Raw genomic sequence first — 12,235 nt, forward strand, 5'->3', positions numbered from 1 at the left:
AAAGCTGTTTAAAAAAGAGAGATGTTGGGAAATGGGACTAGAAAATATAAGTGAAGTCAAATCATATAAAATAATAATAATAAAGAAACCACTCCAGAAGAAAAATTTGAGATAAAGGCTTTGTCTGGCAGAGGAATGCTAACTCATACCTTATTTTTCAAGCCCTTGAGCAGGGCAAAAAGTTTGCCTAGTAGAGCTGGCAATGATTTTCAACCCTGACTTGCCAGACACATTTGTGTAGTACACAGCTGCTTGGCGTTATGTAGCAGCCGTGACTGTTTTGTGAATCCAGAATATAAAGTTGAAGGAAACCAGTCCATGACTTTAAGCACTTTCACCCTTATTGGGAAAGACATACACTGGCAAACATTCAAGGAACTGTATTGTAAGGCAGAAAAGCATTGAGCGTTCTAACTGAGGCATGCACAGAGCTCTATAGGTATCTCTAACACCACAGGATATCAAACAAATATATCTATCCAACAGCATGACATTGCAAGGAAGCTACCACAGGATTTATACAGCCCAGCAACAAATACAGACATCTGACAATGGATGGGAATCATCTGTGAAAATATGAGCGGTATATACATATACTCAGATAATATTGTAATTAATTAGAGTTGCCTGGCTCTAGAAGTACAGAGCTAAAAAATATATCTCTTGGGAGAGCATAAAGACAATTCCATGCTGCAGTAAGCATTGGCTAGAGTTGTGATCAAATAATTCAAGCAAGGTCCCAAATAATTATGGGGATTGGGAACTATTTCTCCAAAAGAAGTGATGCTTCAAATATTGCATCATTAACATAAAGTATACATTAACCCCCCAGAGAAAGTGAACTTTGTACATGTAAATATGTCAAGAAAAAGATGTGTAAAAAAGTATCTGCTATGTGGCTATATAAAAAAAGAAAATCTTACCCTTTGGGACAGCATGGATGGACCTAGAGAGTGTTATGCTAAGCAAAACAAGCCAGTCAGAGAAAGACAAATACCAGGTGATCTCATTAATATATGGAATCTAATGAACAAAATGAACTGATGAACAAAATGAAACTGGAAACATGGACATATGGAACAGACTGGCTGGTGCCAGGGGAGGAGAAGGGTGGGGATGAATAGATAAAGAAGGTGAAGGGATTAGCTAAAAAACACATATGCATACCCTATGGACATGGGCAGTAGTTTGGTAATAGTGAAGGGAGGTGGAGGCGGGGATGGGTGGAGGTGGGCAAAGGAGGAAAAATGGAGACACCTGCAATTATGTTGATATTAATTTTTTTAATAAAATAATAAAATAAAATGATGAGGACAGAGGTCTAAAAAAGTATCTATAATATATATTTAAAGGGAAATGAGAATTTCATAGTATTGGTGTGGGGGGGGTAATGCCAAAAGTAAACCCCATTTATTCCTATGATATGATACTTGGTACTCCAATGTGAGACAGATTGCGGGTACATGATGGGGAGGTTTATCTTTGGTTCCAAGGTTAACTTGGCAGGTAGAAAACACAAGAGACCATCGCTCTTATCCTAAGAACTACAGTAATCTGAATGAGCTACAAAATCATATTTTCTTTCTAACTTACCAAAGGGCTGAGAATATGATACAAAGAAACTTAAATGATCTAGCCTTTAGGAAATGACAAGTCTTTTATAGAAGGGATGAGACTTAAGGCTGCTCTCATCTCAGATAAAGCAGTGGGAGGTAAAATCTGCCATGGACAGAAAATAAAAAAAGACACTAGCCAAAATGATAAGTAATGTAAGAGCTTTAAGGCAATTATGACAGATTAAAATTCCAAGGCACCCCAGCTGCACAGTGAACCTGAGCTACACTCCAACACCTTCAGGAATTCACCAAGAGGTCAAGGGTAGTAAACTAAAAGCTGGAGTCACGGCAGGAGAGCTGGGAGAGACACCCCATGAAGCGCAGGGCATTGGCACCAAATGCAAGTCTGCCAGTCGTCATAAGAGAGGGAAAGGATGTGAAAGCTGAGAGAAATCCACTGGAGGCCATTTAGGAATTCATATACCAAAGGTTTGGGTAAAGACAGTAGAACCGAGGGCCATTAAAGATCTTCATCAAATGCAAGATTTCTCTACTCAAAGCCTAGGGACAGAGAAACTGGGGTGAGAACGACTCCCAAGGTATAGAGAGTTGATGGTGGTCGCAGAGAACATTAAGAACTCCCTAGTTATTTAATTAGCTGGAAGCCAGCTATAATTCAGAAAAGGAGATCTTTTATGGTTAAGAAATCTGGTAACTCAACTTTACATCATAATGAGATGGAAAATACCAGTGCCCAGATATTAGTGATGCAGAAATCAAAACACTTGAGGCCAATGAATAACTGAGTAAAAATAAGCAGCCAACCAAGAAACCTCACACAACAAGGAATGTGCCCTTTTTTTCTGGGAGTGAATATTATTCAAATAATTATCTACTTTTTAATATAAAAGATCTGGCATTGAATAAATAATAAAAATACATATGAAACAAAAAGAAAACATGACCCATGAACAAAAGAAGAAAAGGCCAATTGAAGAAAACCCAGAGCTGATGCAGAAAATTTAAAATAACTGGCCCTGGCCGGCTTGGCTCAGTGGATAGGCGCCAGCCTGTGGACTGAAGGGTCCTGGGTTCGATTCTGGCCAAGGGAACATGCCTGGGTTGTGGGCTCCATCCCCAGTAGGGGGCGTGCAGGAGGCAGCCAATCAATGATTCTCTCTCATCATTGATGTTTCTATCTCTCTCTCCTTCTCCCTCCCTCTCTGAAATCAATAAAGAAATATATTTTAAAAAAATAAAATAACTAATTAAAAAACATTTTCTTAAGTGCTAAGTGATCTTGTGGAAAAAGTGGAAAAAATATGTTAGCCAATGGGAAATTTCAGCAGAGACATGGAAACTATGAAAAAAAGAATCAAATGGAAATGCTAGAACTGAAAATAAAATAACAGAAATAAAGAGTTCATTTGATGGGCAGACTAGATACAACAAAGGGAAGAACCAGAGAAAATAAAACAGGCCATAGTAGTAAACTGAAGTACAAATTTTAAAAAAAAGTAAAAAGGAAACAGAACACAGTGACCAAGTTTTATGGAATAATCTTAAAAAGTAATACGTACATGTAATTTAAGACCCTGAAAGGGAAAACAATAAATTATTTGAATACATAATGCCCAAGAACTTTCTGATATAGATATCAAACCAAAAGACCAGTGACCCCCAAGAAGGATAACTAGAAAGAAAACCCCATGTAGGCATAGCGCAAACTGTTGTGTTTTTGTTTTGTTTTTAAAGAACATAAATCTTTAAAAGTCAAGAAATAATAAGACATATTGCACATGTAGGGCTAATAAAATTATGGGTGACTTTTCACCAGAAACAATAGAAACCAGGAGGCAAATGAATGACATTTTCAAGGAGCTGAGAATAAAAAATAATGTCAAGCTAAAATTCTATTTCTAGAAAAAACTTTAAAAAATTAAGATGATTGAAATCACTGGTGGTAAAGATAAACTTTTAAATAAATGAATCTGGTACAATTGGGTAGCAATTTGCAAAAAGTTAAAATTAGATCCAACAATGACACCATATGCAATACTAAGTTACAAGCACTATGAAAAAGTAGAGATTAATTCTTATTTTACCTTTTTGTAGGAAAACACTTTCTTAACATTACTCACAATCATGAGTAAAAAAAGATTAGTACTCAATTAAAATTAGAAAAAATAGAAAAAGTGGGGGAAAGATATAATAAATAAATGTCACAAACAGAAAACTGCAATTATGGTAGGTATTAATCCAACTATATCAATATCACCTTAAATATGAATGGTCTAAATACATCAATTAAATGACAATATCAGCATAGGTAAAATAAGACAAAACTATGTTTTGTCTACAAGAAATCCAGATTATTCATGAAGACTTAGATAAGTTAATAGTGAAGGGATGGAGAAAGATGTACCATTTTTAACACTAATTAAAAATTTGGAGAAGCTATATTAATTCTAACAAAGCAGACTTCAAAATAAGGAAAATTATCAGAAATACGAAGTGCATTACATAAAAAGGTCAGTTCTCCAAGGAGAAATAACAATTTTAAATGTGTATGCACCTAGCAGCATGGTGTCAAAATGCATGAGGCAAAAATTGATGGAACTGAAAGGAGAAATAGACAAATTCACTCTCAGAGTTAGAAACATCAACAGTCCTTTTTTCAGCAATTGAAAGATTAAGCAGACAGAAAATCATTAAGTATATAGTTAACCTGGTCAACACTATCAAACAACTTGATCTAATTGACATTTATAGAATAATCTTTCTCAAAACAAAATACACTTGTATATCGAGCTCACATGGAACATTAACCAAGATAGAACACATTCTTAGTCATAAAACACAACATAATTTTTAAAGAAATGCTAAGACAATGTGTGTGTGTGTGTGTGTGTGTGTGTGTGTGTGTGTGGCTGTGGTATATATGTACACTAATAAAAGATAAAGATGCTAATTGACCATATCTTCGCTATGCCCATCAGCCAATCAGAAGAGTATGCAAATTAACCCAACAAAGATGGTTGTTAAATTTGCATACTGCAGGTGGGGTGGGGCAGCACCATCTGTCGTCCACCCCCCACCATCTGGGCCTCCTATGTGTGACCCAGCGTGGGATCGGGCCTGCCATCTGCCACCCGGGGAGCAGGCCTAAGCCAACAGGTGGTTATTTCCCGAGGGGTCCCAGACTGTGAGAGGGCACAGGTTGGGCTGAGGGACACCCCCCTCCCGCCAGTACACAAAGTTTTGTGCACCGGGCCTCTAGTTGTATTATAATTACATGGAATTATCTATCTATAAAAACTTTTATTTAAAAAAAAAGGAAAGCCCTCAAACCAGCAACCTATCTTTATACCTTAAGGAACAAGAAAAGTAATAAACTAAACTTAAAGCTAGCAGAAGGAAGAAAATAATAAAGACCAGTGTAGAGATAAATAAAATAGGGAAGTAAAAACAGAGAAAAATCAATAAAATACCAGTAAGTGTTGTTTCTTTGCCAAACCTTTAGCTACAATAACAAATTTTTAGAAAGAGGATACACAAATAACTAAAATCAGAAGTGAAAATGGAGACATTACTACTACCCTACAGAAATAAAAAATAATTAAGATAATACTATGAACAATTTTATACATCAACAAATTAGATACCTTAGATGAAATGGAAAAATTCCCAGAACATGCAAATTACCTAAACTGATATAAGAATTAGAAAATTTCAACAGACATTTAACAAATAGATTTATAAAATCAGTAATGAAAACCTCTTAACAAAGAAAAGTCCAGACCAGATGACTTCATTGGTGAATTTTACCAAACACCAATCCTCTCAAAATTCTTTCAAAAATTAAAAGAGAAGGAAATACTTTCAACTCATTCTATAAGGCCAGCACTACCTTGATATCAAAGCCAGATAAAAATATCAGAAGAACATAAAATAGTAGATGAATATTTTTTATGAGTATAAATGCCCAAATCTTCAAAATACTAGAACTCATGGACATGGACAACAGTGTGGTGATGGCAGGTGGGTAGGGGAGTGGAGGAAGGGAGTGGAGGTAGAAGAGGGCATAAAGGGGATAAATGGTGATGAAAAAATAAATAAATAAATAAAGGGGAAAATTTTAAAGTTGTGTCCACTCAGTATTGTTCTTAATTTGATTAAACAAATATTTACCAACATTCTATTTTCTAGGAACTGTGATAGGTACTGGAGATTTCAGTAAATGAGGCAGTTCATAAATCCAAGATGCTTACTTTTAGAAGTACAAATAGACATATACATAAATAAGTAGAATACACTTATTACAGACGGAGAGGTATGGTAGGTTGGGCTCTGGAGTCTGTTAGGGAAAGAAATAGGCAAAAGAAGGCCAATAAAGTGAGTCTTAAAGGATGAATAGAGACTTCTGATGTACAAAGGAGAATAGGACATTCCAGTTTCATTGAAGCTGCAGGTATTCCAACTTGGGGAGAATGTAGGTTGGTGAGAGATTAGACTAGAATATGAGAATATTGTATGAAAGAATAAAAAGAAGCATGAGGGAGCCATGAAAAGTTTGGGGGGAACACAGAACATGATTAGATGTGTAACATGAACTTTAGCAAGGGTAATTCAACATTTGTGTGGAGGGCAGCAATAATAGGAATAAGACCATTACCATATTCCAAAGGAGAGAAAATGAGGGCCTGAGCTCAGATGGAGGTAGAGACATGAATAAGATAAGGATACAAAGAAGCACTCTAAACTTGAAGGGATTGTCAACTAATCAGTTCAGACAAATTTAGCCTGGCTGCTACTAGGAGGTCAGGTGTCTGCCCTAATGCCTCAATGGGCTCTAGACATGCCTGTCTCTCCACGTTTGCCCTGAGTCCTTCAAAACCCAACTGATGTTTCATTTATAACAGAGCTCAGGTGTCTGCCCTTTGTGCAAACACAGTGACTCCATAAACTTCAGAATGGCCTGAATCAATTATGTCACATCCCTTTTATGAAGTTGAATGGTTGTTTGCTTAGCTGCTAGGTTCACAAAGAGCAGTTCCTCTGTGTTTTCTACAAGGTTGCATTGATCCCCTTATAGCCTTATCTGAGCTGTATTCCCAGGCATCTAGAGTGGTTCTTCCACTCAACAGATGCTGACAAAGGTCATCAGGATTTGAGATGAACAACTTTTATATTATATTCAATATTGGCCTTTGTTTACTAAAATGTAAATGGCATACCTTTTAATAAATGTACTGAAATATAACCTAATTTAATTAAAATTCCATGGGCAATAACTGAAAGGTAGTTTGGGTTTTTAATCTGTTTGGTTTGCAAGTAACACATCATTATTTAAGTAACTAAATTACAGTTAATTTGAATAAAAATACAACTGAAAGGGTTAGCTATTTCTTTACAGATGAAAACCAGTTGATTTTCTTCTCTACAGATAGTGAGGCTATGGAATGAAACACAGATATAATTATTCCATGCCTCACTGGTCTCCAAATCAGACTAGGCAATATCTTTCCTTTATTATTCATTACTTATAGCTTCTTTTTATTCTTACATGTATGGAGAGGTGTAGTTTTCTTTAAAAACCGTATATTATTCTGATTGAAAGCCACAAATGTCGTGTAAACCAGTTCAACAAACTTCCCTAGAGCCAGGACACCTGAACCTGTGATCACAAGAGAGCTCTGCCTCACAGAGACTCAGCACAACCACAGCAAGAAGGGAACGAGGAGCTGCGGACTCATCATGGCGATGGCAAAGCTGTCTTACATGCACAGCACTGCAGACCCAGTTTCCCAGTAGGAACTACAAGTAACCAAGTCCAGAGGGATTCTTTATAGAAGCGGTTCTCAACCTGTGGGTCACGACCCCTTTGGGGGTCGAACGACCCTTTCGCAGGGTTCGCCTAAGACCATCGGAAGACACATATATAATTACATATTGTTTTGTGATTAATCACTATGCTTTAATTATGTTCAATTTGTAACAATGAAATTGGGGGTCACCACAACATGAGGAACTGTATTAAAAGGTTGCGGCATTAGGAAGGTTGAGAACCACTGCTTTATAGGATGAAAAGAATATTCTGACAATGGCAACTACAAAGAATAGTCCTCCAGCAATGATTCAACGACTAGAAGAGTGTCTTTCTTACTTTAAGTACTGTATTGGCTTTATACCTAAGTGTTACAAATCTGTTCGCAGCACAGAAGTACTAGTATAGCCAAAATTGGAAAAAATAACAATGACAATACTTGCATTTGGAGAAAGCTATAAAACAACATTGTGATTTAGTTCTGGGACTGTTTTGTCTTCTCTGCTTAATTCTGTTACTTCATAAGTTTGGTTCCCAAATGGTCACAGTATGTTTATTGAAGAGTCTGTTGTTTCTCTACTGCTTTCCACTGGTGAGTATGTCACACTTCAAGTTTCCGTTGTGTATAAAATGTCCCTCTTTTATTCTCTAGAAGAGTTGTGTAAGAGTAAGCTTTTCTGTTTCTTAAGACAGAGGAAGCATTCTATAAAGCTGTCTAATCTTGGTGTTTGCTTTGTTGATTGATTAACAACTACTCATTAAATATCTATATAATGTTATTTAAAGTTTATTGTCACCTTGATACATTTTCTATGAGTTTTAATGGTCTTATCTTTTAATCTGCTTTTCATGTTTCCACCTCTTTGACTCCTTTGCATGTTGTATAACTTTTTTATTTATAGTTATCTTCAATTTCTTTACTTCTCTCTAATTCTCCTTTAAAACTATCCACTATGGTTTATAACTTCAAGAATATTTATTAAAGTATAACACATATGCAGTAAACTGCACAGTTCATAAGTGTGCAGCTCCATGAATTTAAAAAATCATAATATACCAATGTAACCACAATCCACAACAACCCAACCAGAAATTAAGTTACAGATGCTTAGAAATTTTTCTTCATGTCTCTTTCCAGTCCCTCTCCTCTCATCCACAAAGGCGATCATTATCCTTATTTCTACCACGGTAGATTAGTTTTACCTGTTTTAAACTTATATAACTGGAATCATGTAGTTTGATCTCTTTTGTGTCTAGTTTCATTGCCAGCTAGCAAAGAAGGTTTATCAACTTTGGGGGTCTTCTCAAAGAATCAACTTTTTTTTCTAACCTTCACTGTATGATATCTTTTTATTGATTTTTAAAGAGAGAAGATTACTATTGGGGAGAGAGAGAGAGAGAGAGAGAGAGAGAGAGAGAGAGAGAGAGAGAAACATTGATGTGAAAAACATTGATTGGTTATCTCTTGTAGTGTGCTTGGACTGGGGATTGAGTTTGCAACCTAAGTATGTGTCCTGACTGGGAATTGAACCTGCAACTGTTTTCATGTATAGAACAACACTCCAATCAACTGAGCTACCCGGGCAGGGCTCAAAGAATGAACTTTTAATTTCTTTGATTTTCTTTATTTTTTTCTTTTTTGTTTTATTGATTTCCACTCTGACATTTATTATTTTATCCTTTTACTCACTTTGGGTTTGATTTTCTTTTTTTTGTAAAGATGTTTTCTAATGATTCTTGTGATTTTTTCTTCAGACTAAGGGTAATTTAGAAATGTGTTGTTTAATGCCCGAAATATTGGAAGATTTACTAAATTTCTTAGGTTGTTAATTTTTAATTTGATTCAGTTATGATTGAAGAAAAAACTTTGCATGAGTTCAATCTTTTTTGTTCATGGAAACTTGTATATGTCTTGGAATATACTGAAGAATTTTCCATGTTATTGTATGCTACATTCTATTTGTTAGTGTAGGCCATGTTCGTTTAAAGTGCCATTCAATCCCATATACTTGCTGACTTTATGTCTAGGAGATTTAAAATATATAACTATATATTGTCTGCTTATTTCATATTTACTTTACATGTACTTTGAGACTTTTTCTTATGTACATATAAATGACTCTTATATCTTCCAGATATATTACTCTTTTATCATTGTAAAATATCCAATTTGTCTCTAGTGATATTTCTTGTTCTAAAGTCTATTTTGTCTGATATTAATACAGGTACTTTAGCTCTCTTATGATTAATTTTTACAGTATATTCATTACTATCCTTGTATTTTCACCTATTTGTGTCTTTGAATCTAAAGCATATGTCTTATAAAGAAATATAGTTTTCTTGCTTTTATATTCAGTCTGACAGTGTCTGACTTGATTAGAATGAATAATCTCTTCATATTTTATGTAATTTTTTATATAGTTGGGTATTCATTTGACATTTTGCAGACTGTTTTTCATATATCTCATGCCAATTTTGTTTCTGTTTTCTTCTTCCTTTTTTGTGTTTAAAAATAACTTAGTGTAACATCTTGTTTTAGCTATATTTTTAAAAGTTATTTTCTCACAGCTGCTGTTCTAGAGATTACAACATACATATTTAATCTATGCAATCTACTTCAGGTAAAAACTGACAATTCCAATAAAATATAGTAACTGCTATGTCAGAGCTCCAGTTCTTCCCCCTCATTTGTGCATATACTTTGCACCTATACATATTATGACTCAACAGTAAAGTATATAAGTAATGTTTTAAACAATCGTACTTGCTAAAGTAAGAGAAAAAAGGACTGCTTTTTTTCTGAATATTGGTCATACTTTCCTTTTACTTTGTCTCATTGTTTGTTGTTGAAAACTGAACATTTTAGATGAAACATTGTATGTACTCTAGATTCTGACATATATCAGATACTTACAATGTTTATGTCTATTGATTGTTATTTCTTCCCACAGACTAGATTTCCCATCCGGTCTTCTTATTTCTGTCTGAAGGACATTATTTCTTGAAGGGCATATCTGCTAGCAACAAATTCTTTCACTTTAAAAAAATTTGCATCTCTTTATTTAACTTTCATTTTTGAAGGGTAGTTGGACTAACTATAGATTTTTTCCCTCCTGAATAGGTCCTTTCACTGCCTTCTTGCTCTCATTGTTTGTGATGAGAAGTCCACTGTTAATTGTATTGTGGTACTCCTTATGTGATGAGTCGTTTTCTCCTTGCTGTTTTTAAGGTTTTTCTCTTTGTCTTTCAGAATTTGACTATACTCTTTCTAGTTGTGATTATCATTATATTTATCCTACTAGTGTTTGTTGAGCTTTTTGGATCAGTAGATTAATACTTCTTATGAAATTTGGAAAACTTTTAGCCATTATTCTTTCAAATAATTTTTTCTGTCACTTGTTCTCCTCCTTCTTCTGGAACTCCCATTACATAGATATTGGTCTATCTCACAGGTCTCAGAAGCTCATTTCATTTTTCTTTAATCTTTTTCTCACTAGCCTTTGTATTATATAATTTGTATTTATATTCCTTCCTGTATATCATTTTTTTTTCTTCTGCGATCTCATGTTGTTTTTTTTAAGAGAGCCGACCTAGTGTATTTTCATTTCATATCAACTTTGAACTTATTTGATAGTTTTTCTTCCTCTATTGAGATTCTCGACTGAGCCATTACCATCACATTTCCTTTAATTCTTTGAACATAGTTTACTTTGATTCTTTGAACATATAATAGTACTTTTGAATTATTTGTCTGACAAACTCAACATCTGGGCTTACTCAGTATCATTTTGTATTAACTGCCTTTTCTACTCTGAATATGGGTCAAAATCTTATACCTTGTATGTCTCATAATTTTTTTTTGCTGGAAGCTATACATTTCCAATAATACAATATAACAATTAAATTCAGATTTATTTTTCTGATACTTAAAAAAAGTAACTAGCCTGGACTTGAACTATAAAATCTGTCTTCACTGCAGTATAGTGGATGTTGATATCTCTGAATAGATTTCATTCTTAATTGCAGGGATTCCCCTGTATCTGCATAGCTAGTGGTGAGTCAGTGATTTAGGCAGAAATTGTGCTCAAGTTCTCCAAGACCATAAGGCTTCTATACCCCATGCCCATTTTATTTGTATGGGTCTGGAAGTGCATTCAAATTTCAGCCACTTTTCAAGTTTTCTTAGCCTTCTGTTCTATAGGCTCTTTTCAGTATCTCCTCCACCTACATGTAGTTTCTCAGTGAGAGATGTGTAAAATGCTTGTCCAGCCTTTCTGTGACTCTTGGTAACTCCTTGTTAAATTTCTAGTTGGTCTACATTTTTTCCTACTAGAACCACAAACTTGGGCTAAGAAAGATAAATATTTTTCTACAGATTTTGACCAAGTGTACCACTTTTAGCCAATAAATCCGACATTCATCCTTTTTACCCTGCCCCTCAAATGAAGTGTACCCACTTTCTCAGCAAAGTTTCTGGGTGTCCAGACACAATGATGAAATGGCTGCTCTCTTTGTGCTGGGAAGTGAGAGTGGGCATGGTAGGAATGTCCCAGCTAAGCAGGCAGTAGATTCTCACTGATGTTATTTGAAGCTGTAGCAGTTTTGATAAGATCATTGTCTGCCTTTTGTTGATTTCCAGAGCCCTAGCTTTCTAGGGCTTATTTTGTGGAGAGGATTCATCTAGCCATATCCAGAAGTTCCTCAACTCCCTAATTTTTGAAATTCCCTTATACAGCAATTTTATAGGACTTTGTCTTTCTAGATTTATTTCATGATCTCTATGGCCTGATCTTGTGCCCGAAATGTTGACATTTTCTAGAAGTCTATTTCGTAGAGCATTCTTTTATTTTCA

This window comes from Myotis lucifugus, unplaced genomic scaffold (genome assembly GCF_000147115.1).
Source record: "Myotis lucifugus unplaced genomic scaffold, Myoluc2.0 scaffold_362, whole genome shotgun sequence".
NCBI lineage: Eukaryota > Metazoa > Chordata > Mammalia > Chiroptera > Vespertilionidae > Myotis > Myotis lucifugus.